Source organism: Pongo pygmaeus, chromosome 17 (genome assembly GCF_028885625.2).
Source record: "Pongo pygmaeus isolate AG05252 chromosome 17, NHGRI_mPonPyg2-v2.0_pri, whole genome shotgun sequence".
Lineage (NCBI taxonomy): Eukaryota > Metazoa > Chordata > Mammalia > Primates > Hominidae > Pongo > Pongo pygmaeus.
In genome coordinates, this window is record NC_072390.2 from 23,022,408 (window position 1) to 23,046,185 (window position 23,778).

At 49.9% G+C, this 23,778-nt stretch overlaps 1 pseudogene; it reads left to right on the top strand.

The window, feature by feature from the left end:
• Positions 1-18,751: 18,751 nt before the first annotated feature.
• Positions 18,752-22,025, top strand: LOC129018844 (kinesin-like protein KIF1C; annotated as a pseudogene).
• Positions 22,026-23,778: the final 1,753 nt, after the last annotated feature.

Here is a 23,778-nt window from a genome sequence, read left to right on the forward strand (position 1 = left end):
AGACATCAGTTCCTGGGCTTTTCTTTACTGGGAGACTTTTTCTGATGGCTTCAATGTCATTACTTGTTACTGATCTGTTCTGGTCTTGGATGATTTCACGGTTCAACCTAGGTAGGTTGTATGTGTCTAGGAATTTGTCCATTTCTACTAGGCTTTCCAATTTATTGACATATAATAGCCAGTTATGATCCTGTGAATTTCTGAAGTGTCAGTTGTGATATCTCCTTTTTTGTCTCTTGATTTTATTTGAATCTTCTCTCTTTTTTCTTAGTTAGCCTGACTAAAAGTTTGTCAATTTTGTTTAACTTTCCAGAAAACCAACATTTGTTTAATCTTGTGTATTTTTTTCATGTCAACTTTATTTCTTCTATGATCTTTATTATTTCTTGTCTTATTTTGGGTTTAGTTTGTTCTTTACTTGTTCTTTAAGATGTATTGTTTATTTGAAGTTTTTCTTCTGTTTGGATGGTAGGCACTTACAGCTATAAATTTCTGCCTTTGTACTGCTTTCTGTGCATCATAAGTTTTGATATACTGTGTTTCCATTACCTTTTGTTCGAAGAAATTTTTTTCAATTTCCATCTTAGTCTCTTCGTTGATTCACTAGTGATTCAGGAGCGTATTATTTAACTTCAATATGATTGTATGGTTTCCAAAATTCCTCTTCCTGATGTAGTCAAAGAAGATGGCCACGGAGACAGCAGCGTGTTTGAAGTGGTAGGAGGCGGCCATCAGTGAGAGCTGCTCCATACCCGGCTGCTGGAGGCTAGAGCCTGCAGCGCAGCGGCTCGCCTCACTGCAGTTGGTGTTGGTGGCGACAGAGACTGCAGCCCAACCAGAGTGGTAGGACAGGGGCTATCTGGGGCTGCAGTTTTCACAGTGGGGGGTGGTTTGGGGGGGCTATCCAGGGTGTCACTGCCTGTGTTGGGGGTACTGGTTGGTAGCACTATATGGGGCTGCGTTGCCCATGGCAGGGAGTGCATTATCAGCACTCTCTGGGGCTGCAATGCCCATGGAGGAGGACAGGTTAGGGGCACTATCAGGTACTACACTGCTGGCAGCATTGGGGGGGTGCAGGTGGGGCACTATTGAGGGTAGGGCTAGCCTTGGAGGAGGGAAAGTTGGGTGCTATCGGGAGCTACACTGCTGGCAGCGGGCGGCAGTGGTGGCATCCAAGGAAAGAGCAGTTCTCCTCTTCCTGGACTCCACATTCCAGAGGGCAACCTCCTGTTGCTCATACTGGAGCGTGGCAGGTGCACAGTGTTTCTGTGGGAATCCTGACCATGGCAGAGCCCCCACACCCGCCGTGGTTCCTGGGCCCTTGCACTCCGGGTCTATGCTACAGAGGCTGCCTGGCACCCCCAGATATGGAGTAGTGGCCAACACGGGGGACAGTGCCCTGTGTGTGGAGGCACCTGGAATGGGAATTGGCACCTGGGTGCGGAGGGTTGGGTGGGTCTGAGTTTCTGCTGCTCCTGCTCCCCCAGGAGTGCAGCCCATGTGGGCCTAGTAGTTCCTGTGGAGTGGGGAGCTGGGTGCTGTGGTGTCTCCAGCACCCACCCTAGGCCCCAGTTCCTGGACAGCTTGGGCCAAAAGGAGAGGCTGGACTTTGGAGGGTGGGTGTGAGTCCCTTCACTGAAACCGGTCCCTGCCACCCAGTGGCCGGCATGACAAGGTGAAGCTCTGACGCTACCACGCCTTGCATCTTCCTGTAGGCTTTTCTGGCTTTGCCTGCCCACCTGCTCCATGCCAGGGAGAGGAGGAGACACCTGCCATATGCTGGAGGATGGAGCCTGGGACACCGTGGCTCGCCTCGCTGTGAGTTCGTGGCAGCGACAGACACTGCAGCACGCCAGAGTGGAAGGAGGGCAGGCAGCGGTTGCGGCCGGGGTAGGGGCAGGCCTGCAGCGGTGGCCAGGTGGTAGGAGCCTTGTAGGGAGGGCTGGTGCATTGTCATTCGGCCTGGTCCTGCCCTGCCCCTGCCGTGGAGCTTGCCCTGCCCTGCACTGCCCTGGCCTTGCCCTACAGTTATCTGGCCTGTCCCGGCCCTGCCCTTCCCTGGCCCCACCCTGGTCCTGTCTTGGCCCTGTGCTACCATGTCCCTGCCCTGTCCCTGCCCTTGCACTGGCCCTTACCTGGTTCAGGCCCTGGCCCTGCCTCTGCCCTGGGGCTTCCCTGAACGTGTGCTGGCCTGGCCTTGGCACTGGCCCTGCCCCTTCTCCTGACCCTGGTTCTGCCATGGCCCTGGTGCTGCCAGTGGTCATGGTCCTGGTCCTGTTCTGTCCCTGACCTAGACTTGGACGTGTCCTGACCCTGATGTGTCCCAGCCATGCCTTGGCCCGTCCCTGCCCTGGCCCTGCCTATTCTGCCCTCTCCCAGCAATGACGTCACCCTGCCATGGCCCAGTGGTACCATTGCCCTTCCTTACCCTTCCCTGGCTGTGCCCTGGCCCTGCCTGGTGCTGGCCCTTCCCTGAACCTGCCCTGACCCTGCCTTGGCTTTTGCCGTGCCCTCATTATGGCCTGACTCTGGCCCTGACTCTGTCCTGGTCGTGCCATATCTCGGGCCCTGGCCCTGTTGTTATCCAGGCCGTGCCCCTGCCCTGGCCCTTTGCGGAGTTGACCAGGTGCTGCCATGGCCCAGTCCTGCCATTCCCATGCCCTACTCTGCCCTGGTACTGCCATGGCCCTGCCTTGACCCTGGACCTACCCTGACCCTGCCTTGATGTTGGCCTTTCCCTCTCCATGGCCTGGCTCTGGCCCTGCCTTGCACAGGCCATGATCTGCCCTGTGTGTCCCAGCCTGGGCCCAGCCCTGGTCCTACCATATTCCTCGCCCTGGCCACACCCTTGTCCTGGCCCTGACCCTGCCCTGGCTCTTCCCTGGCCCTGGCCTTTCCTCGGCCCTAAGCTGGCACTGGTCTGCCCCTGGTCTTGTCACACCACCCTGCCCTGCCATGCTCTGGCTGTGTCATCACCCTGCCCTGGCCCTGCCCTTGTCTTGTTCTGGCTTTGACCCTGCCCTGGCCCTAACTTGGCCTTCACCCTAGCCTTGGCTAGGCCCTGCTCTGGATCTGGCCCTAGCCCAGACCTGGTCCTGGCCCTGGCCCTGGCCTTTCTCCTGCCATAGCCCTTGCCCTGAACTTGACTTGGAGGTGTCCTGGCCCTCCCTTGGCCTGTGCCTGCCCCTGTCCTGCCCCTACCATCACCTTCCCCTGTTCTGCCCTGTCCCGGCACTTACCCAGCCATGCCATTGACCTCCCCTACCCTGCCTTGGCCGTGCCAAGGCTCGGTTCTGGCCCTGGCTCTGCCCTGGACATACCCTGACACTGCCTCAGCCCTGTCACTAGTCTAGCCCTGCCTTGGCCTTGGTTCTGCCCTGTCTATGGACCAGCTCTGGTCCTGTTCTGTACTGGCCGTACCATGCCCTGCCCTGGCTCAGCCCTGGCTTTGGCCTTGCCCCTGATCCTGCCACATTTCTGGCCCTGTCCCTACCTTGGCCTTGGCCTTGACCCTTACCCTGCTCTTGCCCTTCCGCTGTTCTGGCGGTGCCCTGGTCCTAACCCAGCCCCTGGCCCTGTCCCGGCCCTGGCACTTACCTGCTTGAAACCTTGCCCTGGTTCTGCCCTGGCCCTGACCCTGAAATGCCTGGCCCTACCCTTGCCTTGCACTGCTCAGCCCTTCCCCCTGATTCCGGCCCTGTCACTGTTCTAGCCCCAGCCCTATCACTGGTCTTGCCATGGCCCAGACCCTTCCTTGGCCCTCCTCTGACCCTGTCTGGACCCTGGCTGTGCCATGAACCTGCGCTGTCCTTTCCCGTGTTTTGCTCCTGCCCCGAACCTGGTCCTGCCTCTGTCATGGCCGTGGCCCTCTCTCTGCCCTGGCCGTTTTCTGGCCCTGCCCTGGTCTTGGCAATGTCCTGGCCCTTTCCTGCCGTGGCCTTATGCTTCCCTGGCCCTGCCCTGACTGCCCCGGCCCTGCTTTGGCCCTACCCTAGCTTTGACCTAGCCCTGGCTCTACCTTGGCCCTCATCCTAGGCTTACCTGGGGCCTGGTTCTTGTCCTGCCCTATTATGGCCTTGCCTTGTTTTTGGCCATGTCCTATGCTACCCTAGTCCTGCCTTGCCCTGGCCCTGCCCTTGCCCTGCCCTTGCCCTGCCCTTGCCCTGCCCTGGCCTTGGCTTTGCCTTGTCCTGGTCCTGGTTCTGCCCTGGCCCTGACATTGTTCTGGCTTCTCCTTGGACCTGCCCTGCCCTGGCCCTGCCTTGGCCCTGTGCTATCCTAGTCCTGCCCTGGCCCTGGCCTTGCCCTGGCCCTACCCTCACCCTACCGTGGCCCTGCCCTACCCTGGCCTTGCCCTGCCCTGGCCCTGTCTTTGGCGTGGCCTTGTTCTGGGCCCTCCCTGGCCATTCTTTTTCCCTGGTCCGTCTCTGGCCTTGCCCTTGCCCTGGCACCTTTCTGATCCTGCCATATTTCTGTTTCTGCCCTATCCATGTTCCGGACCTGACTCTGGCCCTGGACTTCCCTGTCCTTACCTGCCATCCCCTGACCCGGTCCTTGCTCTGCAGTGGCTCTGCCATGTCTTGGCCCTATGCTATCCTAGCCTTGCCCTGGCCCTCCACTGGCCCTGGTCCTGCCACGGCCCTGGCCTTGACCCTGCCTTGTCCCAAACCCTTGCCGTGCCATATCCCTGCCCTGGCCCTGGTTCTGCCCTGCTTCTGGCACTGTCCTGGCCCTGGCCTTGGTCCTGTCATGTCCCTGGCTATGACCCTGCCCCTGGTTTTTCCCTGGCCATGACTCTGCCCTGCCCTGGTTCTGTCCTCACCCTGACCCTGCTCCGGTTCTGGTCCTGCCCTGGCCCAGCCCTGACTGGGCACTGCACTACCCTGGCCCTGCCCTGCCCAAGGCTGCCCATGTAAGGGCTCTGCCTTGGCCCTGGCCCTGATTTGGCCATGCCCATGGCCTGCCACTGCTCCTGCCATGGCCCTTACCCTGCCACTGCTCCTGCCATAGCCCTGACCCTGACTTGGCCCTGTTGCTGACCTGGCTCTGGCCCTGTCCTGGACCCGGCACTTCCTTGGCCCTGGTTCTTTTCTGGCTCCTACCTGCCCTGACCTTTCCTGTCCCTGTGCTTCCCTGGCCTTGCTGTGCCATGGCCCTGCCTCTTCCTTGGCCCTGCTCTGGGCATGGCCTAGGCCTTCAGCCTGGCCCTGCCCTGCCCCTGCCCTGGAGCTGCTCTACCATTACCTGGCCTGTCCCGGCCCTGCCCCGGCCCTGCCCTTGCACTGGCTGTTCTGTGGCCCAGGCCCTGGCCCTGCCTCTGCCCTGGACGTTCCTGAACCTGCGCTGACCCTGCCTGGGCTCTGACCTTGCCCCTTGTCCTGATCCTGGTCCTGCCAATGGTCATTGCCCTGGTCCTGTTCTGGCCCTGACCTGGCCTTGGTCATGTCCTGGCCCTGATTTGTCCTGGCCTTGCCTTGGCCCATTCCTGCCCTGGCCCCACCATGGCCTTGCCTGTTCTGCCCTCTCCTGGCACTGACCCCACCCTGTCATGGACCAATGGTGCCATTGCCCTGCCTTACCCTTCCCTGGTTGTGCTTTGGCCCTGCCTGGCGCTCGCCCCTCCCTGGACCTTCCCTGACCCTGCCTTGGCTTTTGCCCTGCCCTCACTATGGCCTGGCTCTGGCCTAGTCTTGGCCCAGCCCGGGCCCGGGCCCTGCCCTTATCCAGGCCCCATCCCTGCCACTGCCCTGGCCCTGCCAAGGACCTGCCCTGACTTTGTCATGGCCCTGGCCCTGCTCTGCCTTGGTCCCGGCCCTGATCCAAATGCTTTTCTGGCTCTGCCCTATCCCTGGTCTTTCCCCGGCCCTGAGCTGGCACCGGTCTGCTCCTGGTCTTGGCACCACCCTGCCCTGCCGTGCTCTGGCTGTGTCACCCTGCCCTGGCCCTGCCGTTGCCCTACTCTGGCTTGGCCTTGCCCTGGCCCTACCTTGGTCCTCATCCTAGCCTTGGCTTGGCCCTGCTCTGGACCTGCTCCTGGCCCTGGCCCTGGCCTTTGTCCTCCCATAGTTCTGGCCCTGACCCTTAACTGGACTTGAAGGTGTCCTGGCCCTGCCTTGCGCTTTCCCTCCCCTCCCCCTACCATCGCCTTGCCCTGTTCTGTCCTCTCCTGGCACTGACCCAGCTGTGCCATTGCCTTGGCTGTTCCCTATCTCAGCTCTGGCCCTGGCCCCACCCTGGACATGCCCTGACACTGCCTTAGCCCTGGCGTTAGCCTGGCCCTGCCTTGACATCAGCCCTGCCCTCTCTATGGACTGGCTGTGGTCCTGTCCTGCACTGGCCATACCATACCATGGCTCAGCCCTGGGTTTGGCTTTGCCCCTGGTCCTGCCATATCCCTGGCCCTGTCCCTACCCTGACCCTGGCCCTGACCCTACCCTTCTCAGGCCCTTCCCTGGCCCTGACCCTACCCTTCTCAGGCCCTTCCCTGGCCCTTCCCCTGTTTTGGCCCTTCCATGGCCCTGCTCTGGACCTGTCCTGGCCCTAGCCCTACCCTGCTTGAGACCTTACCCTGGCCCTAGCCCTACCCTGCTTGAGACCTTACCCTGGTTCTGCCCTGGCCCTTACCCTGTCCCGACTTTGAAATGCCTGGCCCTGCCCTGGCCTTGCACTGCCCTGTCTGTTGCCCTGACTCTGGCCCTGCCACTGTCCTACCCCAGCCCTGTCTCTGGTTTTGCCATGGTCCAGAGCCTGCCCTGACCCTGTCGTGGACCTGGCTGTGCCATTAATCTGCACTGTCTTTGCTGTTGTTCTGCCCCTGCCCTGAACCTGTTCCTGCCGCTGCCATGGCCATGGCCCTGGTCCTGCCCTGGCTATTCCCTGGCCCTGCCCTGCCCTGCCCTGCCCTGCCCTCCCTTGTCCTAGCCCTGCCTTGGCCCTACCCTAGCTTTGACCCTGCTCTGGCTTTACCTTGACCCTCACCCTAGCCTTGGCTTGGCCCTGTCTTGGACCAGCCATAGCACAGACCTGAACATGGCCCTGGCCCTGTCCCAGATCCTGGCCCTGCCAGGTACCCGTCCTGGCCCTGCTCTTGGCCTAGCTTTGTCCCTAGTCCTTAGATGATCCTGGTCCTCCCTCTACCCTGGAGCTGCCACTGTCTTGGCCCTGCCCTGGCCCTACACCTACCCTGCTCCCAGCTCTGGCCTTGCCCCTCGCCATAAACCTGCCCTGGTTGACCCTGTCCTGCCTTCACCCTGTGTTACCCTGGGCCTGCTCTACCCTGCCCTGCCCTGAGTTTGGCCCTGCCCTGACCCCGCCTTTGCTGGAGCACAGTGGGCACACAGCTATTTCATGGGAATCCTGAGCATGGCAGGGCCCCCACATCCGACGCATTTCCTGGGCCCCTGTACTCTGGGTCTGTGGTACAGAGACTGCTTGTGACCCCCAGGTACGGAGTAGTGGACATCATGGAGGACAGTGTCCTGTGAGTGGAGGCATCAGGAACGGGAACTGGCAGTTGGGTGCGGAGGGCTGGCTGGGTCTGAGTTTCTGCTGCTCCTGCTCCCTGAGGAGTGCAGCCCGGGTGGGCCCAGCAGTTCCTGTGGAGTGGGGAGCCTGGCACTGTGGTGTCTCCAGAACCCACCCCAGGCCCCAGTTCCTGGTCAGCTTGGACCAAAAGGAGAGGCTGGACTTTGGAGGGTAGGTGTGAATGCCTTCACTGAAACCAGCCCCTGCCACCCAGTGGCCAGCATGACAAGGTGAGGCTCTAACACCACCACCCCTTGCATCCTCCTATAGGCTTTTCTGGTTTTGCCTGCCCAGCTGCTCCATGCCAGGAGGAGGAGGAGCCCCCTGTGGCACGCTGGAGGCTGGAGCCTGCGACACCACGGCTCACCTTGCTGCTGGTTTGGTTGGTGGTGGCGACAGAGACTGCAGCATGCTGGAGCAGTAGGAGGGTGGCTGCAGTAGGAGGGTGGCTGGCTGCGGCCAGGGCGGGAGCAGGGCTGCAGCGGTGGCCAGGCTCTGGTGGTGACCAGGTGGTAGGAGCCTTGTAGGGAGGACCAATGCATTGAGGGCGACAGCAGCTGTGGTTGTATTGGCATTGCACTAGTGATGGCAGCAGCAGCAAGTCTGGGGGCTGGGAAGGGGGAGTAGGAGCTCTGCAGGGCCAGCCCAGCCTGGCCTGCGGTGAGTAGGAAGCTGCGGGTGCTTTATCTCAGACCTCTGTGGTATGGTGGAGGCGCAGCCAGGGCAAGGAGGAGTCCTCCCCCTTCTGCAGAATCTGGAGGGCGCCTTCCTCCTGCTGGCACCTGAGCCAGGCGGGAGTGGCAGTATTATCTCATTTTGAAAATTTAGAGGGTAACTGTTTATGTATCTGCTTGTTTTTTGTTTGATAGTCTTGTACATTTTCAAATTTCATTTTGTTAATGTTTTAAGACTTGTGACCTAACATATGGTCTGTACTTGAGAATGGCCCATGTGCTGAGGAAAATAATGTGTATTCTGCAGCTCTTAGAGGGTGAAATACTCTGTAAATATGTGTTAGATCCTTCTGGTCTATAATTCAGATTAAGTTCATTGTTTCTTAATTTCCTGTGTGGAAGATCTGTTCAGTGCTGAAAGTGGGGCATTGATGTGTCCAGATATTATTTATGTGGAGTTCTAGCTTTCTAACTCTAATAATATTTTCTTTATATATGTAGGTGCTTCAATGTTGAGTGCGTATGTATTTACAATCGTTATGTCTTCTTGTTGAATTGACCCCTTTGTCATTATATAGTGGCATTCTTTATCTCTTCTAATAGTTTTTTTTTAAAGTTTATTTTGTCTGACATAAGTATAGTTATTTCTGCTGTTTTTTTTTTTTTTTTTTTTTTTTGGTTTCCATTGGCAGGGAATCTTTTTTCCATCACCTTGTTTTCAGACTATGTGTGTCTTTGGAGATGAAGTGTGTTTCTTGTAGGCAACAGATAAATGGGTCTTATTTTTTTTATCCATTCTGCCACGTGTGTCTTTTGATTGGTGAGTTCAGTCCATTTATATTCATTGTTACTGATAAGTAGGGGCTTACTCTTACTATCTTGTTTGTTTTTTGGTTGCTTAGTGGCCTTCTCTTGCCTTTTTTTCCTTCCTCTCTTCCTTTCAGTGAAAGTGATTTTCTCCAATATGACTTAATTTTTTTGCTTTTTACTTTTTTTTAATCTTTTGTATGTTTTTTGATTTGAGGTTACCATGAGGCTTGCAGATACTATTTTATAACCTTATTTTAAGCTGATAACAACTTAACACTGCTTGCATAAACCAACAAGCAAAAAGACTAATGAAGACTGTCCACTTACACTTTGTCCTCCTGCTTTTTACCTTTTTTTTTTTTTCAGTTGGAGTCTCGCTCTGTCACCCAGGCTGGAGTACAGTGGCTTAATCTCAGCTCACTGCAACCACTGCCTCCTGGGTTCAAGTGATTCTTCTGCCTCAGCCTCCCAAGTAGCTGGGATTACAGGTGTGCCTCACCACACCTGGCTAATTTTTGTATTTTTATTAGTGAAGGGGTTTGCCATGTTGGCCAGGCTGGTCTTGAACTCCTGACTTCAGGTGATCTGCCTGCCTCAGCCTCCCAAAGTGCTGGGATTACAGGCGTGAGCCACCATGCCTGGCCTGTTGCTTTTATTTATAACTTATTGTACTGTCTATGTCTTGAAAAGTTGTTGTAGTTACTATTTTTGATAGCTTCATGCTTTAGTCTTCCTATTTAAGAATATTATAGACACCACAGTTATAGTGTTATAATATTCTGTTTTTCTGTGTGCTTATTATTACCAGTGACTTTTATCCTTTCAAGTGATGACTTATTGCTCCCTAGTGTCCTTTTCTTTCTGATTGATGTACTCCCTTTTGCATTTTTTGTAGGGCAGGTCTGGTGTTGATGACATCCCTCAGCTTTTGTTTGTCTAGGAACATCTTTATTTCTTCTTCATGTTTGAAGGATGTTTTCACCAGATATATTATTCTAGGGTTAAAGGTTTTTTCCTTCAGAACTTTCAATATGTCAGCCAGGCACGGTGGCTTGCGCCTGTAATCCCAGCACTTTGGGAGGCTGAGGCGGGTGGATCACGAGGTCAGGAGTTCAAGACCAGCCTGACCAACATGGTGAAACCCCGTCTCTACTAAAAATAGAAAAATTAGCTGGGCGTGGTGGTGAGCACCTGTAGTCCCAACTACTCGGGAGTTTGAGGCAGGAGAATCACTTGAACCCAGGAGGTGGAGGTTGCAGTGAGCCGAGACCGTGCCACTGCACTCCAGCCTGGGCAACAGAGTGAGACTCCATCTCAAAAAAAACAAAAAAGAACTTTCAATATGTCTTGCCACTCTCTCCTGGCCTGTAAGCTTTCCACTGAAAAGTCTGCTGCAAGACATATTGGAGCTCCATTGTTTGCTATTTGTTTCTTTTCTCTTGTTGCTTTTAGGATCCTTTATCCTTGTTCTTTGGGAGTTGATTATTAAATGCCTGTAGGTAGTCTTCCCAGGACACTGACTTAGGGTTCTTTTGATTCCTCTTTCTCCGTTCTCTCAAATCCATCCATTCTGCTATGAAGCCCAGTGATGCCACTTAAGACAGGTTTTGGGGGTGTCCCTACCTAAGCCTCCACCTGGACTGTCTCAGAAGTACCTACACTGCTGCAGGGCACTGTCCCATAACACCATCCCCATGGCTGCAAGCAGGATCTTTCTGAAACACAAAACAGGTTTTGTTACTTTCATGCATAATAATCTTAGAAGGCACTTCATTGCCTTCCAGCTGAAGCATAAGCTTCTCAACAAAGCATCAATGTTTTCCCCACTAGGTCTCAGTTCCTGCCCTATCCATCCTGCTTTTTTCTACCCAGGCCCCTCCGGGTCACCTAGAGGCCCAGCTGGAGTTGGGAATAGGACTCACCCTCTGAGGAGGCTAAGAGCTGGGCTCTACAGTCAGACAGTCCCAGTGGTGTGTCCTGCCACTTGCCAGCTGGGAAAGTGGACAAGTTAATAACCTTTGTTAAACCTCCCTGTCTCCTTGCCTGTAAAATTAGGTTGACACTTGTGCCAATGCCCCTATCAATACCACTTCTAATACTGCTTACCCCCCAGGTTTGTTGTGAGGATAAACTGAGAATTAAAAGCCTTAGTGTAGTGCCAGGCCCAGGGTCAATCCTGAATGAACGCAGGCAGAGCAGGGAGGTCTGAAAGGGGTAAGCAAGAAAGAGGTTAACAGTGGCTGCCCCTGGTGGCCAGACTTTTGGGGAGTTGTTTGTTTTTCTGCCTTCATCATATTTTGTTAGAATTTGTTAGGATGTCCTACAACATGCAGGTCTTATGAAGAAACAGGTGCAAATGATTTCCACTCTAGAGCCTTTGTAACTGTCCTGAACAAAATGTGTCCCCACCTTACACCTCTGTTGGCACTTCTCACCTACTGTAACCTGGCGGTCATTCATTTGCCCCACCTGCCAGCCACACTGGACAGTGCCCAGAAACCGTGTTTTTGTAGGTCTCACTTTTTTCCAGGACTTTGCACAGCACAAGGCGTCAAGTGCATGCTTGTTAATTTGACTTGAAGCCTCTCTCACTCCTGTCTGGTTTTGCTTTCCATGGTTTCAGTTCCCATGAATCTCGGTCTGAAAATATTAACTAGAAATTTCCAGAAATAAATGATTCATAAGTTTCAAATTGCATATCATTCTGGGTAGTGCGGTGAAATCTCATGCTCTCCTGCTTCATCCATCCTGGGACACAAATCCTCCCTTTGTAGGTGCTACCTGCCTGGCAGTCACTTAGGAGCAGCCTCAATTATCAGGTCAAGTGTTGAGGTGTTGCAGTGCTGTGTTTGAGTAATCCTTATTTTACCTATTAATGCCTCCAAGCCCAAGAGTAGTGCTTTTTTCTCTCTCTAAGCCCTTTGGTCCTTTGTGTGTGTTGAGGGGAGTTCCAAGTGCAAGAAGGACTTCCCTGATGCTGACAATTCGGATACGCCAAAGAGAAGTTCCAGTGTGCTTTCTTTGAGTAAAACACTGAAAGTTCTCAATAAGGAAGGAAAAAAAATCTTGTGCTGAGATTACTAAGATCTATGCTAAGAGCAAACCTATCCATGAAATAATGAGGAGGGAGAAAGAAATTTCTGCTAATTTTTTGTTGCATATCAGACTGCAAAAGTTATAGCCACAGTGCATAAGTGCTTAGTTAGGACTAAAAAGGCATTGTATTTGTGGGTGGAAGACTTGAAGAGAAATACGTTGCAACTGATGGCAACATGTTGCAGCAGAAAGCATTGAGCCGATACCAAGACTTGAGCAAGGGATTCCATGAAACAAGTGACACCAAGCCATTTACTGCAAGTAAGAGATGATTACACAGATTCAGGAAAAGGTTTGGACTGAAAAATGTGAAAATTCCTGGAGAGACTATTTGCTGATGGAGAAGCTGCTGCTGCATTTCTGGCAAAGTTGAAGTTGATTTAAGGAGAAAGGATATCATCCAAATTAAGTCTTCAAGTGCAATGAAACTGGGCTCTTCTGGGAGAAGATATCCCATAGAACCTACATTCAAAAAAGTGCAAGGTAGGCATGAGGCCATAATACATGGAAGGATAGATTAACTCTGGTACTAGGTGGCAATGCTGCAGGGCATATGATAAAGCCAGGTGTAGTGTACAGAATACACATGCTCTCAAAAACAAAACCAAGAATTACTTGCCCATGTTCTGGCAACATGATCAGAAAGTGTGAGTGACAGCCATCTTGTTTAGGGAATGGTTCCAGCAATGCTTCATCCCAGAAGTGACAAAATACTTGAAAGAGGCAGGGTTGGAATTAAGTCTTATTAAGAATAGACCATGCACCTGGCCATCCTGAATCTGTTTGCTATGAAGAAGAAAACGTCAATGTTCTATTTTACCTCCAAATACAACTGCATTACTTCAGCCCTCTGACCAAGGCGTCATTCATGTTGTCAAGTTCACGTACACCTGCCTGGTACAGTCCTGCACCGTGTGATGACAGTGAGGTGAATGATGGACCAAATACCATGATGGTGGTTCCATAAAATTATAATGGAGCTGAAAAATTCTTATCACTTAGTGATGTCGTAGCCTTGGTAAGGTCATAATGCAACACATTACTTCACATGTTTGTGGTGCTGTTGATATAAACAAACTTACTGTTCTGCCAGTCATATAAAATCCAGCACATGCAATTATGCACAGCACATAATACTTGATGATGATAATGACTACTGGTTTATGTCTTTACTATATTTTACCTTTTATCATTATTTTAGAGTGTACCCCTTCTACTTATTAAAAAAAAAGTTAAATGTGAAACAGCCTCAGGTAGGTTGTTCAGGAGGTGTTCCAGGAGAAGGCATTGTTATTAGAGGAGAGGATGGCTACATGCATGTTATTGCCCCTGAAGACCTTCCAGCTGGAGAAGATACGGAGGTGGAAGACAGTGATGTTCATGATCCTCACCCCGTGTAGACCTAGAAGGGTTAATGCAGGTGGTGTTTGTGTGTTAGTTTTTTAACAAAAAAAGGTTAAAAATTTTTAAAAATTTGAAAAGAAGCTTATAGAAGAAAATATTTTTGCACAGCTGTACAATCTGTGTTTGAAACTGAGTGTTATTACAAGAGTCAAAAAAATTAGAATTAAGTTACAAGAGTCAAAAAAATTAAGAAAAATTAAGTTTATAAAATCAAAAAGTAATAGTAAGCTAAGGTTAATTTATTACTGAAGAAAGAAAAATAAAAATATATTTAGTGCAGCCTAAGTGTACAGTGTTTAATAAAGACTACAGTAGTGCACAGTAATGTCCTAGTCTTCACATTCAGCCACCACTCATTCACTGACTCAGCAAATTCCAGTCCTGCAAGCTCCATTCATCACAAGCCCCCTCTTGAGGTATACCATATTTTGTCTTTCATGCCCTATTTTTAACTGTTCCTTTTCTATGTTTAGATATGTTTAGGTACACAAATACCATTGTGTTGCAATTGCCTGCAGTATTCAGTACAGTAACATGTGGTACAGGTTTGTAGCCTAGGAGCAATAGGCCATACCATACAGCCTAGGTGTGTAGTAGGCTGTTCCATCTAAGTCTGTGGAAATGCACTTTCATCATTCATGCAAAGACACAATCATCTTATGACACATTTCTAAGAACGTATCTATGTTGTTCATTGATAAATGACTGTATTTGATCACATTTTATCAGCAATCGATGCAGACCCTAAACTGGACATAATGCAGTGCAACCATTCACTATTGCTAATGCAATAGCATTCTTCAAAGCTGCATTGGATGAATTAAAACCAGAAATTGTAGATGCCTGCTAGAGGAACTTATGGAGTGAAGCCATGAATGATTTTAAAAGCCTCTCTGGGATCAGTGGAGAAGTTAGGAAAATCATTCGTGCAGCAAGACAGGTTGGTGGAGAAGGGTTGCTGACATGCTTGCTGAAGCGGCAGAAGATATTGAAGGCCATCAAGAAGTGTTAACAAATGAGGAATTGGAAGAATTTGTTGAGTCGTCTGCAGAGAAAGATGAAGAAATGAAGCAGAACCAGCAATATGGACATAATCGAAATGTGCTGAAGTGTTTCAAATTGCACAGACATAAAAGAACCAAATTATGGAATATCTTAGGATGGAATGCAGTGTTAAAATTACTTGCATTCTCACTGAAGAATTATAACCTCTGCAGCAACACTTTGATGGATTGAAAAGAAAGTCACAACAACATCTGATTGCAATGTTCTTCCTGCAGGTCTTGGCAACAAAACAAAACAAAAAATTTCAATTCTCAAGGATCCCCAAACATCAGCATCGTCTGCTCCTGACACCCAGCAAAAGATACATTGTCATGGCGCGATGCTCTGGGGCCACGCGAAGCAGGTTATCCTCCCCTTGATGTATCATCAGGAGGGCAGTAGTAGCCTAACGATATGTCAGAATGTCTCCGTCATTCGCCTGACTTCATGTCATCCTGTAGGCACCGTATCATCTCACATTACCACAGGAAGGGTGAGTGCAGAACAGTAAGATATTTCGAGAGAGAGAAAGGGAGACCACAGCCACATAACTTTCATTACAGCCTATTGTCTTGTTTTATTGTATTAGTAGATACGGTTGTTAATCACATATGGTGCCAAGTATTAAACTGTATTTCCGGTATGTATGTATGTAAAGTAAATTAAAAAAATAGCGTATATAGGGTTGTGTACTATCTGCAGTATTAGGCATTCACTGGGGGACTTGGCACTATTCCCTGCAGATAAGGGGGAACTACTATACACATTTGGAGAGATACATTTTTCTCCCATAAATCCACAGAAAATCGAGATGTTAAATACCTTAAGGGCTCGCAGGACATCAGTAAAGAACATTACAGCCAGCTGCACGTTTTGGTGAGCCTATGAAGGGGGATATTCCCTACCTGTAAGCTGTCTTGCCCTTTGTCAGGGTGAGGGGGTGGATTTCCAAGGGCAACAAGGACTTCCTGGAGCTTCTAAATGCAAAACTCTGATGTGGGGCTGTCAGGTCACCTGCTGCTTCTGTGGCTCCAGCTGCTCCCCCTGCTCCCTGAGAAGAGCCCCCAGTAGCCCAACTCTTGGTACCTGGAATATAGGGCTGTCTTTATTACCTTGACTTGCTCCAGGTTTCAGGAGAAGCCTGGGTAAGGCTGTTAATGAACATATTTCATTTTCTGGCTTTGGTGTCCAGGCATCAATTTCCCTAGGTTTAATTATTAACTTAAAACATTTGCCTGTATAACTGGTGTGCTATGGAGGCCTGTCTGTGTGATTGTCAGGAAGAACTGGCCTTCTATATTACCTCTTGTATTTTTTAAATTTTTTTTTTGAGGCAAGGTCTTACTTGTTGCCCAGGCTCACTGCAATCTCCACCTCCTGGGTTCAAGTGATTCTCCCACATCAGCCTCCCGAGTAGCTGGGACTACAGGAACATGCATCATCACACCTGGCTCATTTTTGCGTTTTTCAGCAGAGACAGGATTTGACCATGTTGGCCAGGCTAGTTTTGAACTCCTGACCTCAGGTCATTCACCTGCCTCGGCCTCCCAAAGTGCTTGGATTACAGGCATGAGCCACTGCACCTGGCCACCTCTTGTATTTTCGTCAATATGTGAGTGTGCTTTAATCTAAGTATTCTGGTATTTACAGTAGTTTATTCCATATGTGTTTGGCTTCTTGATTATTTTCTTCCCCAAAAGATATATATGAATGATTTCTCCTTGGAGAATTATCTTTGTCATTTAATTTATTTTGTCCTCAGTGTTGCCTTATCTATTGTAAACATAAGCATTCATACTTTAATTTTGTTTATATTTTCTGCCATATATTTGGTATTTGTCAATTTCTTTATGTTCAGATTTATCTTTTCTTGTAAATAATGTATGGATGGTTTTGTTTTAAAATTAAATATTTCAGGCTAGACATGGTGGCTCATGCCTGTAATTCTAGGACTTTGGCAGGCCAAGGCAACAGGATCACTTGAGGCCAGGAGTTTGAGTTCAGCCTGGGCAACATGAGGAGACCCTGTCTGTACCAAAAAAAAAAAAAAAAAAAATTTTGTTTTAAAGAAAAAAATAAGTAAATAAAGTCGAGTATTTCTGTCATTGATAAGAAATTTAGCACACTCATATATCCTCTTGCAGTTTACTTCTTTGTCATTTCACAGTTCATGATGATATCAGTATAACATGATTAATATGATGTATGTTTTAATTTATATTACAGGTTTTAGCTACTTTTTCTGTTTATATTGTGCTGCTGGTCAAACTTCTTTTTTGTTAATTTGGTAGATTGTTGGTTTATAGTTCTGATTATCAACTTATTACTGATTATTACAGTTTAGCCTGTATTTCTTTATTAATATATACATCTTAATGTTTTCTCATCAGTATTTTTTTTTCTTTTTCAACTTCCATTCAGAATCGGGGGCATGTGCAGGTTTGTTACAAAGGTATATTGCATGATGCTGAAGTTAGGGGTATGACTGAACTCATCACTCATGTAGGAGTATAGTACCCAATAGGTATTTTTTCAGCCCTTGCCCCCAGCCTTGTCTCCTCTCTCTAATAGTACCCCAGTGTCTGTTGTTTCCATCTTTATGTTCATGTGTACTCAATGTTTAGTTCCCCCTTGTGAGAACATGTGGTATTTGTTTTTCTATTTGTGCATTAGTTTGCTTAGAGTAATGGCCTCCAGCTGCACCTGTGTTGCTGCAAAGGGCATGATTTTGTTTTTTTCCTGTGGCCGCATAGTATTCCATGGTGCATATGTAGTACATTTTCTTTATCCAGTCAACTACTGATGGGTATTTTTATGTTGGTTCCATGTCTTTGCTGTTGTGAATAGTGGGTCAGTGAACATAGGCATTTGCCTATGTGTCTTTACGACAGAACAATTTCTATTCCTTTAGGTATATACCTGGTAATAGGATTGCTGGGTCAAATGGTTTTGTTTTTAGCTCTTTGAGGAATAGCCACACTGCTGTCCACAATGGTTGAACTAATTTACCCTCCCTCCAGTAGTGTAAAAGTGTTCTTTTTTCTTTGCAACCTCACCAGCACCTGTGATTTTTGGACTTTCTAATACTATCCATTCTGACTGGTGTGAGATGTCATCTCATTGTGGTTTTGATTTGCATTTCTCTGGTGATTAATGATGATAAGCCTTTTTAATATGTTGCTTGGCTGCTGGCATGTCTTCTTTTCAGAAGTGTCTGTTCATGCCCTTTGCCCACTTTTTAATGGGGATGTTTGTTTTTTACTTGTTGATTTTTTTTACTTGTTGATTTTATTAAGTTCCTTCTGGATTCTGGATATTAGGCTTTTGTCGGATGCATAGTTTGTGAATATTTTCTCCCATTCTGTAGGATATCTGTTTACTTCCTTAATACTTTCTCTTGCTGTGCAGAAGCTCCTTAGCTTAAATAGGTCCCACTTGCTGATTTTTGTTTTCTTGCAATTGCTTTTGATGACTTAGCCAGAAATTCTTTGCCAGGGCCAATGTCAGGAAAGGCATTTCCTAGGTTTCCTTCTAGAATTTTCATAATTTGAGGTCTTACATTTAAATGTTTAACTCATATTGAGTTGATTTTTGTATATGGTGATATGAAGAGGTCCTGTTTCATTCTTCTTCATATAGATAGACAGTTATCCCAGCACCATTTATTGAATAGACTGTCTTTTCCCCATTGCTTAGTTTTTGTAAACTGTGTTCAAAATCAGCTGATTGTACTCGTGTGGCTTTATTTCCGTGTTCTCTACTTCTGTTTTATTTGACTATGTGTCTCTTTTTGTACCAGTACTATGCTGTTTTGGTTACTACAGTCTTGTAGTATAGTTTGAAATTAGGCAGTGTGATGGCTCCAGCTTTGTCCTTTTTGTTTAGGATTACTATGGTGATTTGGGCTCTTTTTGTTTTGCCATCTGGGGACCCAGCAAGGGGCAGGGGCAGCTCTGAACCAACTCCGATCCTCCCTGCTTCCACTTCATGATTGCCGGAAAGCTTGTCCCTCTCACTCCGCCGAGCTGCTCCAGGAGCCCCACCGCACCAAGGGTGTCTCCCAGAGCCCCAGCTGGTGTGGCGAGGCCCCAGGAGTAGGATGGGGCTCCCCCTATGAGGGCTGGTGGCAGCCAGAACTGATACAAGCCCCCTGGTCTGGGGCCAGGACACCAGCTGAGGAGGGCAGGAGTGTTTGGAGCCATGGCTGGTGCCTCAGTAAAAGTGGCAGTGAGGGTTCAGCCCTTTAACGCCCGTGAGACCAGCCAGGATGCCAAGTGTGTGGTCAGCATGCAGGGCAAGACCCCCTCCATCATCAATCCCAAACAGAGCAAGGATGCCCCCAAAAGCTTCACCTTTGACTACTCCTACTGGTCACACACTTCGATGGAGGATCCCCAGTTTGCATCTCAGCAGCAAGTGTATCGGGACACTGGACCTGCTGCTCCACTCCTTTGAAGGCTACAATGTGTGCCTCTTTGCCTACAGGCAGACATGGGCTGGGAAATCCTATACCACGATGGGGCAGCAGGAGCCAGGGCAGCAGGGGATGGTGCCCCAGCTCTCTGAGGACCTCTTCTCTCCCGTTAGTGAGAACCAGAGTGCTCAGCTGTCCTACTTTGTAGAGGTGAGCTATATGGAGATCTATTGTGAGTGGGTACGAGACTTCTTGAACCCCAAGAGTTGGGGTTCTCTGTGGGTCCGGGAGCACGCTATCCTGGGCCCCTATGTGCAGGACCCGTCCACATTGGCTGTGACCTTCTATGCAGACATTACTGACCTTATGGACTGTGGAAATAAAGCATGGACTGTGGCTGCCACTAACATGGATGAGACCAGCAGCTGTTCCCATGCTGTCTTTACCATTGTTTTCACCCAGCGCTGCCATGACCAGCTCACTGGACTCAGAGAAGGTCAGTAAGATAATTTTAGTGGACCTTGCTGGGAGTGACCGAGCTAACTCCTCAGGTGCCTGAGGCATGTGCCTGAAGGAGGGCACCAGCATCAATAAGTCCCTGACTGCTCTAGGGAAGGTGATGTCGGCCCTTGTGGATACGCAATCAAAGAAGCGGAAGTCGGATTTTATCCCCTACAGGGACTCGGTGCTGCCCTGGCTGCTCGAGTGGGAACTCACACACAGCAATGATTGCAGCCCTGAGCCATGCTGACATCAATTACGAGGAGACTCTCAGCACCCTCAGGTATGCCAACCGCACCAAGCAAATCCGCTGCAATGCCATCATCAACGAGGACCCTAATGCCCGGCTGATTAGAGAGCTGCAGGAGGAGGTGGCCTGGCTGCGGGAACTGCTGATGGCTCAGGGACTGTCAGCCTCTGTTCTGGAAGGCCTGAAGGAGGAAGAAGGGAGTGTTGGAGGCGCCCTGCCAGCTGTATTGTCTCCCCCTGGCTCCAGTTTCACCCTCATCCCCCACTGCACATAATGGGGAGCTGGAGCCATCATTCTCCCTCAATACAGAGCCCCAGATTGGGCCTGAGAAAGGCATGGAGAGGCTGCAGGAGACAGAGAAGATTATAGCTGAGCTGAACAAGATGTGAGAGAAGAAGCTGCTCGAGACAGAAGCCGTGAGGACAAAGAGAGAAACGTTGCTGGCTGAGATGGGGGTGGCCATCCCAGGGGATGGGGAAACTGTGGGCCTCTTTTCTCCAAAGAAGACTCCCACCTGGTGAACCTGAACGAAGACCCTCTGATGTCGATGAGTGTCTGCTCCACCACATGAAAGATGGCGTCACCAGGGTCGGCCAGGTAGATACGGACATCAGGTTGACCGGACAGTGTATTTGGGAGCAACACTGTCTGTTCCGAAGCATCCCTCAGCCAGATGGAGAAGTGGTGGTCACTCTGGAGCCTTGTGAAGGAGCTGAGACATACGTAAATGGGAAGCTTGTGATGGAGCTGCTGGTGCTGAAGTCAGGGAGTAGGACTGTGATGAGCAAGAACCACATTTTCCACTTCAATCACCCGGAGCAGGAGAGGCTGGAATGGGAACGAGGGGCCCCCCAGCCCGGTGGACTGCCCTGTGAGCCCATCGACTGGAACTTTGCCCACAAGGAACTGCTGGAGCAGCAAGGCATCGACATCAAGCTGGGGATGGAGAAGAGGCTGCAGGATCTGGAGAATCAGTACTGGAAAGAAAAGGAAGAAGCCGATCTTCTGCTGGAGCAGCAGTGACCGTATGCAGACTCAGAGAGTGGGGATGACTCTGACGACAAGCGCTCCTGTGAAGAGAGCTGGTGGCTCATCTCCTTGCAGGAGCAGCTGCCGCCCACCATGGTCCAGACTATTGTCAAACACTGTGGCCTGCCCAGCATTGGCAAGCGCAGGGCCCCTTGCAGAGTTTATCAGATCCCCCAGCAACGGAGGCTGCAGGGCAAAGACCCCCGCTGGGCCACCATGCCTGACCTGAAGATGCAGGAGGTGAAGGAGATCTGCTATGAGGTGGCCCTGGCTTACTTCCACCACAGGCGGGCAGAGATTCAGGCCCTGGCCACCCTCAAGGTGTGGTATTTGTGTCACACCTATGGCAAGCCAGAGGGCCCCAGAGACGCCTGGAGGGCTGTGGCCCGGGATGTCTGGGACACCATGGGCGAGGAGGAAGGAGGTGGAGCTGGTAGTGGTGGTGGCAGCGAGGAGGGAACCCGAGAGGTGGTCTGCATGGAGAGGGTCATCCCCCTCGCCCAGGATCATGAGGATGAATGAAGAAGGTAGTGAAGTCCACTGGGCCCCGCCTGAAGGATGAGAGGAGGCAGCCCCCAGTGACCGCATGCCATCAGCCCAGTCCCCCTCACCACCACTGTCAAGCTGGGAGCGGGTATCATGGCTTATGGAGGAGGATCCTGCCTTCCATCGTGGTCGTCTTTGCTGGCTTAAGCAGGAGCAGCTACAGCTGCAGGGACTGCAGGGCACGAGGGGCTGAGCAGGCCCCCAGTCCCCTTTGTGGCCCCTCACGACTGCAAGCTGCGCTTCCCTTCAAGAGCAACGCCCAACACCGGGAGTCCTGGCCAGGGATGGGGAGCAGGGAGGCTCCAGCTCCACCCCAACCCCCTGAGGAGGTCACTCCCCCTCCAGCCACCCCTGCCCACAGGCCACTGAGCCCCCAAAGGTCCCACCATCCCTGCAGGGACTCCCTGTACGGAGGGGGCTGATCCCGGGGAGTGGGTTGTGCACAGCCTGAACCCCAGCCCTTCCAGTTCAAAAAGCACAACTCTTACTCCAGCCACCCGAACCCTAGCCAGGGGCCCAGCAGCCCCCAGGCCTTGCTACCCCCCATACAACTACTCCCCCACGAATGAGACGGCAGCGCTCTGCCCCTGACCTCAAGGAGAGTGGGGCAGCTGTGTGAGTCCCACATCCTGGGCAGAGGGGCTGGTGGGGCCCCTTCCTAGGAGAAGGGAAGACGCCCGAGACTCTGCTTCCCTGGAAACACTGGGGCAGGGAGGCTCAGGAGATGAGAGAGAAGGTCTGAGCAGGTGTTAGAAGACATGGGGGAGACCTAGCCATGTCTTTCTTTCAAGTAGGGGAAAGGGGGAGAGGACTGAGAGTGAGGCAAGCTCTTGCCAACCTCTGTTGGTCGGTCTGTCTGTGGTGGTTTCTGTTTCTAAGGAGGCATGGTGGGATCATAAGTCATTCCCCTCCCCTTCCAGGCCTCCTGCTGTATTTGGGGGACCTGACTGGTTTGGCTGGAGTCCAGTGAGGATGTGGGCCCTTTAATAAAAGATAGCAAATGGGGAAAAAATTATAACTTATTCTTCCATTTTCCTCTTGACAGGCATTTTATAAATTTTAATTTTATGTCTAGTAGTTTCTTCATTTACCATTTTGTATTTTTTTTTTTGAGACGGAGTTTCGCTCTGTCGCGCAGGCTGGAGTGCAGTGGCACCATCTCGGCTCACTGCAAGCTCCGCCTCCCGGGTTCACGACATTCTCCTGCCTCAGCCTCCCCAGTAGCTGGGACTACAGGCGCCCGCTACCACGCCCGGCTAATTTTTTGTATTTTTAGTAGAGACGGGGTTTCACCGTGTTAGCCAGGATGGTCTCGATCTCCTGACCTCGTGATCCACCCGCTTCAGCCTCCCAAAATGCTGGGATTACAGGCGTGAGCCACTGCGCCCGGCACCATTTTGTATTTTTATTAGTGTTCACTGTGGTTATTACAGTATTCATTTTAAACTTTTTTTTGTCTACCTTAAACTAGGACGTAGGAAACGGGACTTTCTACATTACAGGCAGTGGAAGAATCTCAAAACAGTTTAACTTTGTTTACCTTTATCCTGCCTTTTTCGCCATTGTTCTGATATACTTGGTTTTTATGATTGTCAGATTCTAATAGACACTGTAGTTGCATTGAATTTCCTTTTCGGGTTTCTTCATTCCATCCTGCAGTTTTGTTCTTCCATCAAATATTATTTTTCTCCAACATGAAGAAATACAGTATTTCTTGTTGTGTGTTGTGTACTTTTGTCACTTTTTTTCAGCCTTTCTTTGGAAATATATTGGAAAATATATTTATTTTAGAAGAGTATCCTTGATGGATTTAGAATTTTCTGGTTGCCTTTTTAACTTTTTTAACTTTTTAACTTTTTAAAATGTCATTCCATTTTGATTTTCTCATTTACAAATTACCTGTTCAATTTGCACACTGTCTTCTGACTTTCCTAGTTTGCCTGAAATGTTTGCTGTCAGTTTTGCTGTTGAGACGGCCTACTTCTTTTCATTAGTTTATATAATTTATTTCTCTGCTAGGTAAGAGTGGGATAATTTCATACTGTGTTAAGGATAAATTTCTTTTTATGCTTGGAATAGGATTTCTTTGATATATGTATTCTGAATATCTTCTCCCACTCTGGGTTGCATTTTTATTCTATCTTTTGATAAAATGAGTTCTTAATTTTAATAGAGTATGGTTAATATAATTTGTGTCCTGTTTAAGAAGTCTTTGCCTATTCTGAAGTCATGAAGAAAAACTTCTTACGGCATTTTCTAAAATTTTTTGCTTTAATTTTCAAATTTAGATGCATACACTGTCTAAGATAGATTTTGCTTGCACTTAAGATGGCAATAAATCTCATTATAATGAACCTAGGACAATTTATTGAAATTATTTTTCTGCCAACCTTGTCATGAATCAAGTGTCCGTATCCATGTGGATCTATTTCTGAACTCTCTCTCTCTCTCTCTCCTGTTCTGTTGATGCATTTGAAAATCCTTAC